Consider the following 13,997-nt stretch of genomic DNA (forward strand, 5'->3'; position numbering starts at 1 on the left):
GGGTGTCCCACACTGATCATCACTGTTATTACATGGGCTGCTTAACTTTTCACAGATAAAAATTTCATCTCCAGTCCCCAGATAAGATGACACCCCTAGACACAGCTGGCTCTGTCCCTGAGGGACCTCACTGGCCACCCACCATGGGGGTTGAAGACACCCCACCCTGAGTCCAGGCACAACCACCACACACACACACACACACACACACACTCTCTCTCTCTCTCTCTCTCTCTCTCTCTCTTTCTCTCTCTCTCTCTCTCTCCCCCATGGCACCATGTTCAGAAGACTGGTACATTCATTCTTTATTGTAAAACCTCCAGAACACATTTTATAATGCCTATTCCAGGCTGAACATGGTGGTTCACATCTGTAATCCCAGCACCTGGGGAGGCCATGGTGGACAGATCACTTGAGGTCAGGAGTTCAACAGCCTGGACAGAAACCAGAAGCCCTATCTCTACTGAAAATACAAAAATTAGCCAGGCATGGCGGCACACGCCTGTAGTCCCAGCTACTCGGGAGGCTGAGGCAGGAGAATCACTTGAACTAGGGAGGCCGAGGTTGCTGTGAGCTGAGATCACGTCATTGCACTCTAGCCTGGGCAACATAAGGAGACTCTATCTCAAAAACAAAATAAATACATAAATAAAATAAAATGCCTGTTCCAGAGAACACAAAAGTAAAACCATTTAGAAAATGTAGGTTTGTCCCAGGCACAAGGAGAAAATAGTCTCTGAATACTTTTCACACACAGCCACTGCTAGGACTCTCACAGGTACAGAGCCCACAAGGACACAGACAGCTACGGGTGTGTGGGTGGGGGGTGGGGAAGGGCAGTCAGCCTAAAACAGCAAGCACACCATGCCTGGAGCAGCAGTAGACCACAACCAGAGCTTGAACTCATTTTCATTAAGGTGCAATGCAACCTTCTATTTCCCAAGATTCATTAATCCTGCCTCCTTGTATTTAAAGAAAAAAAGATATTATGCCATGAACTGAAAATCTGGTTCAAATTCAGCAGCCCATACCAGGCTCAGGGTCCACTGACCAAAAGTGGAACTGCTCCTAACTACAGCAGCTGGGCAAGAAAATAATGTAGCCACAGGTATGAAGATTTCAGTGAAATATAGCAAATCATTTCTGAAGAGCTCTCTGTACCAAATGCAGCTCAGTCGCATTACTCTCTAAACTTCCTTCTCTTTCAGAAAGAGATACCAAACTTGATCCAATTAATTCATGGTGGCCGCAGCCCACACATTCCAAAGAAACATTTCCAAAAAACTCAAATTATTTTTTTAGCTTACCATAAAAATTCTAATGGCACCACATGAATTGGTGAAAAACCGTAGAAACTTATATCCATGATCTGAAAGATGGTCAAAGAAACTGTTTTTTTTGTTTTTGAGAGTGAGTCTCCGTCTGTCGTCCAGACTAGAGGGCAGTGGTGCAATCATGGCTCACTGCAGCCTTGACTTCCTAGGCTCAAGAGATCCTCCCACCTAAGCTGCCTGAATAGCTAGGACCACAGGCACATACTACCACACTCCGCTAGTTTTTAAATTTTCTGTAGAGACAGGGTCTCACCATGTTGCCCAGGCTGGTCCCAAACCCCCAGGCCCAAGCAGTCCTCCTGCCTTGGCCTCCCAAAGTGCTGGGATTACAGGTGTGAGCCACTACACCTGGTCTAGTTTCATTTCTTAACACAATAGAAAACTCATTCTTGGCCGGGTACAGCAGCTTACGCCTGTAATCCCAACACTTTGGGAGGCTGAGGCGGGTGGATCATCTGAAGTCAGGTCAAGACCAGCCTGGCCAACACGATGAAACCCCATCTTTACTAAAAATACAAAAAAATTAGTCGCACACGGCAGTGAGTGCCTGTAATCCCAGATACTTGGGAGACTGAGGCAGGAGAATTGCTTGAGCCTGGGAGGCAGAGGGTATAGTGAGCCAAGATCGTGTCACTGCACTCCAGCCTCCAGCCTGTGCGACACAGCAAGACTCTGTCTTTAAAAAAAAAAAAAAGAAAGAAAAGAAAATTCAATCTCCTGGAGGGGGAAAAAAAATACATATATATATATACATATACACACACACACACACACAAAGACACACACAAATACATACATACATATATATATATGTACACATACACACACATATATATACGTAAACATATATATATGTAAGATGTAAGCCAGTTCAAGCATTTAAACCAGTTTTAAAAATGAATGCTTTTTAAACACAACTGACTTCCACAGTCAGTAAATGTGACTTTCCACACGAGGGTAACCCCGGGCACTTGCAATCACAGATGGCCACAAACCAACAGGCTTTGGTTAAGAAGGGATACTCCTCTCAAAGAATGAATCAGTCTTAGGACTGCAGACCCTCATGTCATTCATGCCTGCATTTGTTCATCCCACAGATCCCGCCATCACAGAGCTAAGAACTGTGCACTCCAATACAAAAAGCAGTCCCCTGCCCTCCACCTGGCCAGCTCCTAGCCCCACAGAAGACAAACACGTCAGTCATACCATACTTGAGGAGCATAGGGATGGGGTGGACCATTCACTCTGCAGGCCCAGGGGCAGAACACCTGGAGGGAGGGAGGGTGAAACTACAGCCAAGTTTGGAAGGTGAGCTCAGCGGGCAAAGACGGGAAGAACAGGCATTTGCAGCAGAGATCGGATTCGCAGAACGCACATGTGAACAGGGAGAAATGCAAGAAGTTGAGGAGTGTGGCAAGAGATGAGACTAAAGGGGGAAGTGAGGGTCAGACCACAAGTTTGGATTTTAGTGTGATAACAACAGAAAAACACTCAAGAATTTTAATCTTGGTCCTGCGTGGTGGCTCACCCCTATAATCCCAGCACTTTGGGAGGCCAAGGTGGGTGGATCGCCTGAGGTCGGGAGATTGAGACCAACCTGGCTAACATGGTGAAACTCTGTCTCTACTAAATATGCAAAAAAGTAGCTGGGCGTGGTGGCACATGCCTGTAATCCCAGCTACTCGGGAGGCTAAGGCAGGAGAATCGCTTGAACCTGGGAGGCGGAGGCTGCAGTGAGCCGAGATTGCGCCACTGCACTCCGGCCTGGGCAGCAAGAGCAAAACTCCATCAAAAAAGAAGAAAAAAAGAATGTTAATCTCAGACAGTCCAACCCCTCCCTAATTGCTGATAAAGACATGAAGACACAGAAGAGGGCCACGGAAACCACTCTATTTGGCTCAAGAGCTAATTTAAAATGCTAAACCAAATCTATCCTCCAACGTTCAATAATGAAAAACACAGCCGAAAGACTTCTTCCAGAGGTTCACCTTCTCTGTACCTCAGTTTCCTCATCTGTAAAATGGATGGCAGCCATCTCACAGGGCCATTGTGAGGACTGAATGGGCTCCATACATAAAGTGCTTACAGCAGAAGAAAGCTCCATCGCTGTCAGGTGGCGGTGGAACTACTAGTGCTAGGACTGGCAGTACCAGCAGTTCATGAGTCGGGACCCGATGCCCCTAGATCAAAAAGCAGATGGAGACTTCACCACCTCCTAGGAAGCTGCTGTACAACGGTACAGACTTGGAGGCTGCTCAGAGCCACTTCGCGACTGAAGGTAAAAGAACAAACATGGGTTAACCCCTCCCCCGACCTCACCCTGCCAGTCATAAAGCTAGTCAAGGAAGAGCAGTGGCCCAGAGCAGAGCCCCATTCCCTCAGCTGACTACGGGTCTCAAGGCCGTCAGCCCTCGCAGAATGGGGAGCAGCCGCTCCCATCCAGACACAGAAGGCTTCTTGTCCCTCCGCCTCACTGTCCTGGCAGGCCTCTAGTCACCTATGAAAACGAAACACTGCCCAGAACCCACCAAGCAGAAGAGGGAGAAAGACTGAGTGGGAATCCAGCAGGCATCACCCAGTCCCCTTCCCATCGCTATCCAATGATAGAGCCCCTACTGTCAGGGACTGAGGACTCCTACATGGGGTAAAAAGAAAGCCATGCTATATGAAGCTGAGGAGACCAGTTAACAGTCATGAAAGCAAGAGCCAAGTGCCCAGAACCACAATTCCCAGACCTCTGGGTTTCACTGATTAGAAATTTTCCAGGCCGGGCGCAGTGGTTCAAGCCTGTAATCTCAGCACTTTGGGAGGCCGAGGTGGGTGGATCACGAGGTCAAGAGATCGAGACGATCCCGGTCAACATGGTGAAACCCCGTCTCTACTAAAAATACAAAAAAGCAGCTGGGCATGGTGGCATGTGCCTGTAATCCCAGCTACTCAGGAGGCTGAGGCAGGAGAATTGCCTGAACCCAGGAGGCGGAGGTTGCGGTGAGCCGAGATCGCGCCATTGCACTCCAGCCTGGGTAACAAGAGCGAAACTCCGTCTCAAAAAAAAAAAAAAAAAGAAAAAGAAAAAGAAAAGAAATTTTCCCCAAAAAGTTGGGGCACTTTTCAACAAATGGTACTGAAACAACTGGCTATCCACAGACCAAAGAAACCAACAACAACTCCAATTCACGTATTGCACCACATTTTAAAAATTCAAAACGAGCGGCCGGGCGCGGTGGCTCAAGCCTGTAATCCCAGCACTTTGGGAGGCCGAGGCGGGTGGATCACGAGGTCGAGAGATCGAGACCATCCTGGTCAACATAGTGAAACCCCGTCTCTACTAAAAATACAAAAAACTAGCTGGGCGTGGTGGCGCGTGCCTGTAATCCCAGCTACTTAGGAGGCTGAGGCAGGAGAATTGCCTGAACCCAGGAGGCGGAGGTTGCGGTGAGCCGAGATCGCGCCATTGCACTCCAGCCTGGGCAACAAGAGCGAAACTCCGTCTCAAAAAAAAAAAAAAAAAAAAAAAAAAAAAGAATATCCTTTAGAAACTACCAGCTCTTTTCATCAACACTGAAAGATAGGACATTTTATTTATTTATTTTTTTTTTTTTTGAGATGGAGTTTCGCTCTTGTTACCCAGGCTGGAGTTCAATGGCGCGATCTCGGCTTACCGCAACCTCTGCCTCCTGGGTTCAGGCAATTCTCCTGCCTCAGCCTCCTGAGTAGCTGGGATTACAGGCACGCGCCACCATGCCCAGCTAATTTTTTGTATTTTTAGTAGAGACGGGGTTTCACCATGTTGACCAGGAGGGTCTCGATCTCTTGACCTCGCGATCCACCCGCCTCGGCCTCCCAAAGTGCTGGGATTACAGGCTTGAGCCACCGTGCCCGGCCCATGATAGGACATTTTAAAATGGAAAAGATACAACGGTCAAAATTTTATACAGAAAGAGCCCTTCCCAAGAAAGGGCAGTTGCTAATGTTACACACATGAAAACTACACTGCCAGGCCAAGAGCAGTGGCTCATGCCTGTAATTCCAGCACTTTGGGAGGCTGAGGTAGGCTGATCACTTGAGGTCAAGAGATCGAGACCATCCTGGCAAACATGGTGAAACCCCGTCTCATATAAAAACGAGGCAGGCGAGGTTGTGGTGGACGCGCTGCCGTATTTTGATCAAGGTTATGAAGCTCCTGGTGTGCGGGAAGCGGCTGCAGCGCTGGTGGAGGAGGAAACTCGCAGATACCGACCTACTAAGAACTACCTGAGCTACCTGACAGCCCCGGATTATTCTGCCTTTGAAACGGACATAATGAGAAATGAATTTGAAAGGCTGGCTGCTCGACAACCAATTGAATTGCTCAGTATGAAACGATATGAGCTTCCAGCCCCTTCCTCTGGTCAAAAAAATGACATTACTGCCTGGCAAGAATGTGTAAATAATTCTATGGCTCAGTTAGAGCATCAAGCAGTTAGAATTGAGAATCTGGAACTAATGTCACAGCATGGATGTAATGCCTGGAAAGTATATAATGAAAATCTAGTTCACATGATTGAACACGCACAGAAAGAACTTCAGAAGTTAAGAAAACTTATTCAGGATTTAAACTGGCAGAGAAAGAACATGGAACTCACAGCTGGATCTAAATTGAGAGAAATGGAGTCGAATTGGGTATCCCTGGTCAGTAAGAATTATGAGATTGAACGGACAATTGTTCAGCTAGAAAATGAAATCTATCAAATTAAGCAGCAACATGGAGAGGCAAACAAAGAAAACATCCGGCAAGATTTCTGAGAAGACAGTGTAGCAGGTATAAGGAAAGTTGGGCTTTCACAAAAAGCATCTGAGCTTTTAATTAACTGTGAAGGACAACAGCATCTTCCCCCAAAACCACTGATGTTTCAATGTTTAGAAATCATAGAATGTGTGGGCTGCTGTAGTAATTCTATTTGTATATCTCAACAGAATTAAAATGTCTTGCTTGTTGGTATTTGTTTAGCCGTTAAAAAAAAAAAAAAAAAAATGAGGCAGGCATGGTGGTGAGTGCCTGTAATCCCAGCTACTCAGGAGGCTGAGGCAGGAGAATTGCTTGAACCTGGGAGGCAGAGGCTGCAGTGAGTTGAGATGGTGCCACTGCACTCCAGCCTGGGCAACAGAGCAAGACTCCATCTCAAAAAAAGAAAAAGAAAGAAAGAAACGAAGAAAGAAAGAAAGAAATCTAAAAAACTGCACTGCCAAGAAAGAAAGAAAGAAAGAAAGAAAGAAAGAAAACTAGAAAACTGCACTGCCCTTACTTTTTCCACATTGGTGATAATACAGATGCAGACTGTCACCTTCTGAGACTGCCAGAAATGCTCCCGAAGGCTGACCAGACCCAAAGGAAGCTCGCCATGTTCATCTCCATGTCCAACCTGGCAATTCCTCCTGGAAGGGCGGCACCAGGGATGGCCATGTGCACCGTGGGACCCAGACATCGCTTCCCTCTCCTCCCGGATGTCAAGAAGCCCCAAGAAGAATGTGGCCGATACGGTTCCTGAAACACTCCTATGCAGCTGAAGGACAGAACTGCCTTGTTTCCACAAGAGCTGCTCACCCCCACGCCACAGTATCAGTGGTTTGCTGCTGGGAAAATTTCCATAAGTTAACATTAAAAACTATTCACTGGGATTCCTTCAGGCTAAAGTCCACTGAGCTAAAGCAGAAATCAAATACGAGCTCTCAAGAAGACCACAACGTAGACTGAAATCCTTCTGATATTTTGCCAGAATGCTAACAAAAGCCAAGAGATGTCATCAGCAAAGCCCTACAGGGAAACTTTGGGTAAAACGACGGAGTGTGCTCCTCCTTACGTGCGTCTGGTTTGGTGTTAAGAAGAGCTGAAGCCGGGCGCGGTGGCTCAAGCCTGTAATCCCAGCACTTTGGGAGGCCGAGGCGGGTGGATCACGAGGTCGAGAGATCGAGACCATCCTGGTCAACATGGTGAAACCCCGTCTCTACTAGAAGTGCAAAAAATTAGCTGGGCATGGTGGCACGTGCCTGTAATCCCAGCTACTCAGGAGGCTGAGGCAGGAGAATTGCCTGAACCCAGGAGGCGGAGGTTGCGGTGAGCCGAGATCGCGCCATTGCACTCCAGCCTGGGTCACAAGGGCGAAACTCCGTCTCAAAAAAAAAAGAAGAGCTGAGCAAGGGGACAGGCCTGCTCTTAAACCCACCTCCCCATACACTCCAAGCATGGCCCCAAAACCCATGTTTCAGATACAGAGGGACACCCCCAAGCACACCCAGAAAATACGCATGAACTTTACTGATCAAGAAACCAGGATAGGCACAGTGGCTCGCACCTGTAATCCCAGCATTTTGGGAGGCCGAGGAGGGCAGATCACCTGAGGTCAGGAGTTCGAGACCAGCTTGACCAACATAGATAAACCCCGTCTCGACTAAAAATATGAAATTAGCTGGGCATGGTGGCGCATGCGTGCCTGTAGTCCCAGCTACTCGTGAGGCTGAGGCAGGATAATCACTTGAATCCAGGAGGTAGAGGCTGCGGTGAGCTGAGATTGTACCATTGCATTCCAGCCTAGGCAACAAGAGCAAAACTCTGTCTCAAAAAAAAAAAAAGAAAAGAAAAGAAACCAAGCACATGAATCCAGAGCCATGTCCTGCACCACAACGCCCCTTGGGCACGCTTGCAGGAACACCCCAGCCTGTGCACCCTAGCTCTGTCCACACACACCCTACCCACGGCCACCATTCCGCCACCTTCGGCTGGGGGCACGCGCACACAGGCACAGCCTACCCTCCGCAGGACGCACCAGGGAGGCAACCCACGCAGGCCCTGTATGTGGGCTGGGGGTTACTAGGGCAGGGAATTCCAGGGTCTCTGTCTCCGTGCATGGCCTAAAGGGAGAGGCACAAGTTTTAGGGAGATACTACTTCTCCACACCTCGGACTCCTCACCCTGTAGGGAGAGTCACACTGAAAAAATGGCCCAGGGCAGGGGTCTCACATGCCTCAGCTAGGGGTCTGGGGGCTGCAGGGAACACCCGGGCATTTCCACACCTAGAGTCACAGTCTCACAGCCAGCGAATGCAGCTGCCTCCTCCCTGGCCCAGAGATCCCTCCCTCTTGTCAGCAAGAGAGGGGACATCCCAACCCAAGCCCAGGTCTCTGCCTCACTGGACTTGAGAGCAGGACTCCCGAAACTGTGCCTTGCCCCTTTCGACTGGAAATTCCATTTAAGCTGCCGCCTCAACTCTCCCTCAGGACCCCACTTCCAACAATCACACAGTCAAAGGGGACAATGTCCCCCCTCCCAGCCCTGGGACTGCTCCGGCCCCAACTGCCAGAAAGGAAGGCTGGACACTGCAATTTTCAGCTCACACTGAGCTGAACGCAGCCCAGTTCCCCCTCTGTGAAGTGAGCTGACTGTAGAGGAACTTCACACTAGCACTGAGTCATGTTTCACAATGACTCCGGAGGAGGAGTTCTGCTTCTGACATGACCCATGGCAAGCCTTAGAAGGAAGCAGAGCCACAGAGTTATTCAATGTAAATATTTAAAGTACAGGCTGCTGTTGGTGCCAGAAGGATGGCAGCTTGCAAACCTCCAGCCAGAATAAAGGTTCTGTTTGGTTGGCAATGAGTCAGGATCACAAACGCTGCTTGATTCCACAATCTGTCCACTGAGGAGACAAGGTTTTTTTAAAGCCACTTTTCAGGAAGTTACTCTGTCCATTGGGCAGAACCTTAAAAGTCACAACAAGAGATGAAGTGTCTGGTGTGGAAAAACCAGTGTGTGTATACTCAGTCAAGAACTAAACATGCATTTCAAATGTCATTCACACAGCAGTTCCAATTTTGCCAACAGTAAATATACAGACGTGGTGACTTAGAGAGTCTGTAACATCCACCAGGTAGAGGCCTTAAAGCCATTCCACCCACATTTCCCTCTTTGAGCAAGGCAATTTGATGTGAGAATCAGGTGAAGATTACATTTCTGATTGTCAAAAGAAACAGGCCAGGCGGAGTGGCTCACACCAATAATCCCAGCACTTTGGGAGGCCAAGGCGGGTAGATCATAAGGTCAGGAGATTGAGACCATCCTGGCTAACATGCTGAAACCCCATCTCTACTAAAAACACAAAAAATTAGCCAGGCATGGTGGCACACAACTGTAGTCCCAGCTACTTGGGAGGCTGAGGCAGGAGAATCACTTGAACCTGGGAGGTGAAGGTTGCAATGAGCCAAGACAGCACCACTGCACTTGAGTCTGGGCGACAGAGCGAGACTATGTCTCAAAAAAAAAAAAAAAAAAAAAAAAAGGTGGCCAGGCACAGTGACCCACACCTATAATCCCAGAGCTCTGGGAAACTGGGGTGGGAGGATCACTGGAAGCCAGGAGTTCGAGACCAGCCTGGGCAACATAGTAAGACCTGCCCCCCTTCCTTGCTCTCCAGAAAAATTTAAAAATTAGCCAGGTATGGTGGCACACACCTGTAGTTCCAGTTACTTGAGAGGCTGAGGTGAGAGGATCATTGAGCCCTGGAGTTGGAGGCTGCAGTTAGCCACAATCACACCACTGCACTCCAGCCTGGGTGACAGAGTGAGGCTCTGTGTCAATAGTGGTGGGGGTTGGGGAGGAGGACAGAGAATAGAGATGGTCCAGGGCAAAATGGACACACTGAATTTTTTACTGGTATTTCTCTGTTGGTGTCCTCAGGCCAGGCTTACCTGAGTTCTACAGCCTCAAGCTGCATGCTGATGAAAACCACATCACATTCCTAGTATTGAGGCTTTCTCACTTGCAAAACAAAGTTGTCATGAGAATAAATGTAATCATGCAAGGGAAAAGGGGATACCTGGCACAAAATGAGCCTCAACAAACATTAAATTTTTAAAAAAATCACTCTGATAATGATTGTGAAGTCAAAAACCAGTTCAGGGAAGTGAAGGCTAGAAGGGGGCTGGGAAGTTGGCACCAAGCACAGCCAGGTAGGGGACTGAGGCCTGGACATCCCCCCCGCTGGCCCTGCCCACTGAGGCTGGCCTTCACTCCACACTGGGCTGAGGGTGTTTGTGTTCTGCCTCCTCCAACCAGAATGTAAGATCATGGACTATTTTGTTCCTGTTGTGACTCCAGAGCCTAGAACCGTGCCTAGCACATGGCAGGTGTTCAAATATTTGTTGAACGAATAAACAGGAATTTGTGAATATATCAGAATTGCATGCAAAAATGTCTGAGTCCATTTCTAGGGGGAAAGCATCAATTTGCATAAAATTCTGAAGGAAACATAAAATCCAAATACAGGTCAACAAAAATTAGCCAGGCATCATGGCGCATGCCTATGGTCCCAGCTACTTGGGAAGCAGAGGGCGCAGTGAGCTGAGATCACACCACTACACTCCAGCCCAAGCAACATGTAAACATGGTCTCTACTAAAAATACAAAAGTTAGCTGGGCCTGGTGGCGCATGCCTGTAGTCCCAGCTACTCAGGAGGCTGAGGCAGGAGAATTGCCTGAACCCAGGAGGCAGAGGTTGCAGTGAGCCAAGATTGTGCCATTGCACTCCAGCCTGGGTAACAAGAGTGGAACTCTGTCTCAAAAAAATAAAATAAAATAAAAACAAACAAAAAATACAGGTCAAGAAACATTGCTGAGTTCCACCCATGTGTTTCAGAACAGCAATGACCACCATTAGGTGAGCAGGGTAGTAAAATTTCAGAGCAAAATCTAACAGGCCAGAGCTTTCCGGAAAAAGAGGTTTCTCAGGAGCCGGACCCCAACATACCCAAGGGCAGTCCCCAGCCTTTAAGTCTGAGGTTTGAGTTTGAGAATTAACTTTGAAACTAGAGCCAGCCCCAGGTTAACAAGGGAGCAGAAGGAAGTACAGGAAATAGATGAATAAAAACAAAAAGTCTTTGGCACCATGACAGTGAGACACATCAATGCTCCCAGAGAACCTGGGAACCCAGCAACATTCCTTCAGGAACCGTAGATATAAGAACCTTCTGCTGGGCACGGTGGCTCACGCCTGTAATCCTAGCACTTTGGGAGGCTGAGGTGGGTGGATCACCTGAGGTCAGGAGTTCAAAACCAGCTTGGCCATCACGGTGAAACCCCATCTTAAAAAAAAAAAAAAAAGAACCTTCTTTGCCGCTTGCAGAGATTTCAGATATTCTCCCAGTCTGAATCTGGTTTGGATTCTAGGCTCCCAACCTTGCTTCCAGTTTATAACTAGGCCCAGCTACACCAGACTCCATATCCCCAACATGTCCTGACCCATGACTCACGCAGATGCCAGACAGACAGAAGGACAGACACCAAAACACAGAGCAAGAACAGGGCAACAATAAACGTTTTCCGAAATCAAGCCTTTTTTTTTTTTTTGAGACGGAGTTTCGCTCGTTACCCAGGCTGGAGTGCAATGGCGCGATCTCGGCTCACCGCAACCTCCGCCTCCTGGGTTCAGGCAATTCTCCTGCCTCAGCCTCCCGAGTAGCTGGGATTACAGGCACGTGCCACCACGCCCAGCTAATTTTTTGTATTTTTAGTTGAGACGGGGTTTCACCATGTTGACCAGGATGGTCTCGATCTCTTGACCTCGTGATCCGCCCGCCTCAGCCTCCCAAAGAGCTGGGATTACAGGCTTGAGGCACCGCACCCGGCTTTTTTTTTTTTTTTTTTTAAAAGATGGGGTTTCACCATGATGGCCAGGCTGGTCGTGAACTGAACTCAAGCCTTTTAAAGATCAAAAAGGTTGCTAGATCCCTAGATAACAGTATTTTTTACATTCAATTATTTAAAAAATCCAGATGACAAAAGGCTACTATAAATTCAAGTTTTAAAATAAACTGGGAATTGTTTGTTTGTTTTTTGAGACTGAGTTTCGCTCTTGTTACCCAGGCTGGAGTGCAACAGCGCGATCTCGGCTCACCGCAACCTCCGCCTCCTGGGTTCAGGCAATTCTCCTGCCTCAGCTTCCTGAGTAGCTGGGATTACAGGCACATGCCAGCATTCCTGTTTTCACACCCAAATGTTGCCTTTCAGCCTGCCATGGCCCCTATCATCCTGTGCCCATACAAACCCCACATCCCAGACTCCACACACAGAAGAGTGGCAGAGGAGGAAGTCAAGAGTTCAGCTGGGGGCAGCTGGAGAACAGATTGTCTGCGGCATGGTCAAACTCCAGGGGAAGATCACCTTCCCACTCCATTCCATCTTCAGTTCCCCATCCTGCTGGAAGCCACCTCCATTATAAAAATTCTGCATTCACCATCATTCAAGTCCACGGAACCTGATTCTTCCTAGACGCCAGGCAATTTGGGATGCATTGGAAGCAGGAACCCAAAAAGGCTGTCACAGTGACTCTTCACTGAGCTGTTTAATACTTAAGCTGTCCCCAGACAAGAGGTCTAAAAGAGCACTGTAACAGCCCTAGACACTGCCGCGGAGCTGGAGCCCAAAAGCACTCGCCTTGCCTCCTGTACCTGCACATCTCAGGCTCCCTGCTCCTGTAAGGGGTCTGAGCAAACCAGCCACACCCCGTCCCAAGTACCTCGAAGGGGTCCAGGGAACTCTCCCTTTTCAGTAGCATACAAATGTTTTATGTGTGTGTGCATGCATGTGTATGGAGGCATTAAAAAATCGGTATATACACTATGCCTGGTGGGCACAGCACTGATGGAGTAAGTCCCCTGGCAGTCACTCCCTAACTTGCTGGGGAGCCAAGGCCACTGTGGGGGACCACCAGTGCTCTCAAGAGAGAACCCTGAGGTCGACCCAGGTCTCAAGATATATTAAGCTTCTCTGAGCCTATTTCCTCAACTGTAAAGTGGGAATCAAAGAGTCCCAAGGCAAGATGGCTGGGATGCCCAGAGGCACCGATGGCTGTGCTACAATGGAGGTCTTGGTGGGCAACGCCATCCTAAGTGCAGGGTACACGTTCATGCATCCAAGCTGTACAACAATCCTATCATGATCCCCACTTCAAAGGTGACGTACGTAGGTACCACAATCAATCTCAGAGCTGGGATTCAAGCCCAGGCAATTTGGCTGCAGAGCTCCTTACTAATTACAGCTCACTGCAGGCACTTATAGCCCCACTGGACTGGGCCGTCCCAAGATCAGAACACAGCAGAGGCTTGTCCCTGTCCCACTGCTCCAGACAGAGGCCCTCCTATGGAGAAAAGCAACCCGGGTTCCAGGTCAGGGCCCCAAAAGCCAGCCTTCCTGGACAGCAGAATGCACAGGAAATGTGGAGCAGGGCTTTGCAGCCTTTGTGGGGACTGGTAATTTGCCAAGTCTACCCCAAGGAGAGAACTCCCTTCTCCCACCTGGTACCCGCAGGAGCTCCCAATGGACTGAGTTTGTCTCCATCTCCACCAATCACACTGCCACATGAGGTTTTTGGAGGGTGGTGATTGAAGGAGGTTTCTCTCCCTACCCACCTCTTTACTTAATAGTAAGAGCTCACATTATGTCAAACTATTTCTAAATTTCGTGAATCTGCAAGTTCCTAACAGAGGTAGCAAAGATAAAAGAATGGGTCCAAAACAGCAATTCTGGAAATGAGTTTATACCCAAAAAACTTCAAGGAAGGTTGACTTGTCTGAGCTTTAAGAGGGGGCAATGAACCAGCCCCAACCCCCACACATCACAACTTCAGACTCACTT

General features: G+C 48.4%; 1 protein-coding gene and 1 pseudogene across 2 annotated transcripts in view; one reads left to right on the top strand and one right to left on the bottom strand.

Annotated features, from left to right (window-relative positions):
* The window catches only part of PACSIN2 (protein kinase C and casein kinase substrate in neurons 2), a 134,623-nt gene that overhangs the window by 104,929 nt on the left and 15,697 nt on the right, over window positions 1-13,997 (bottom strand). The window lies entirely within an intron of this gene.
* On the top strand, window positions 3,753-6,315 carry LOC120361476 (pre-mRNA-splicing factor SPF27 pseudogene; annotated as a pseudogene).

This window comes from Saimiri boliviensis, chromosome 21, assembly GCF_048565385.1.
Source record: "Saimiri boliviensis isolate mSaiBol1 chromosome 21, mSaiBol1.pri, whole genome shotgun sequence".
Classification (NCBI taxonomy): domain Eukaryota; kingdom Metazoa; phylum Chordata; class Mammalia; order Primates; family Cebidae; genus Saimiri; species Saimiri boliviensis.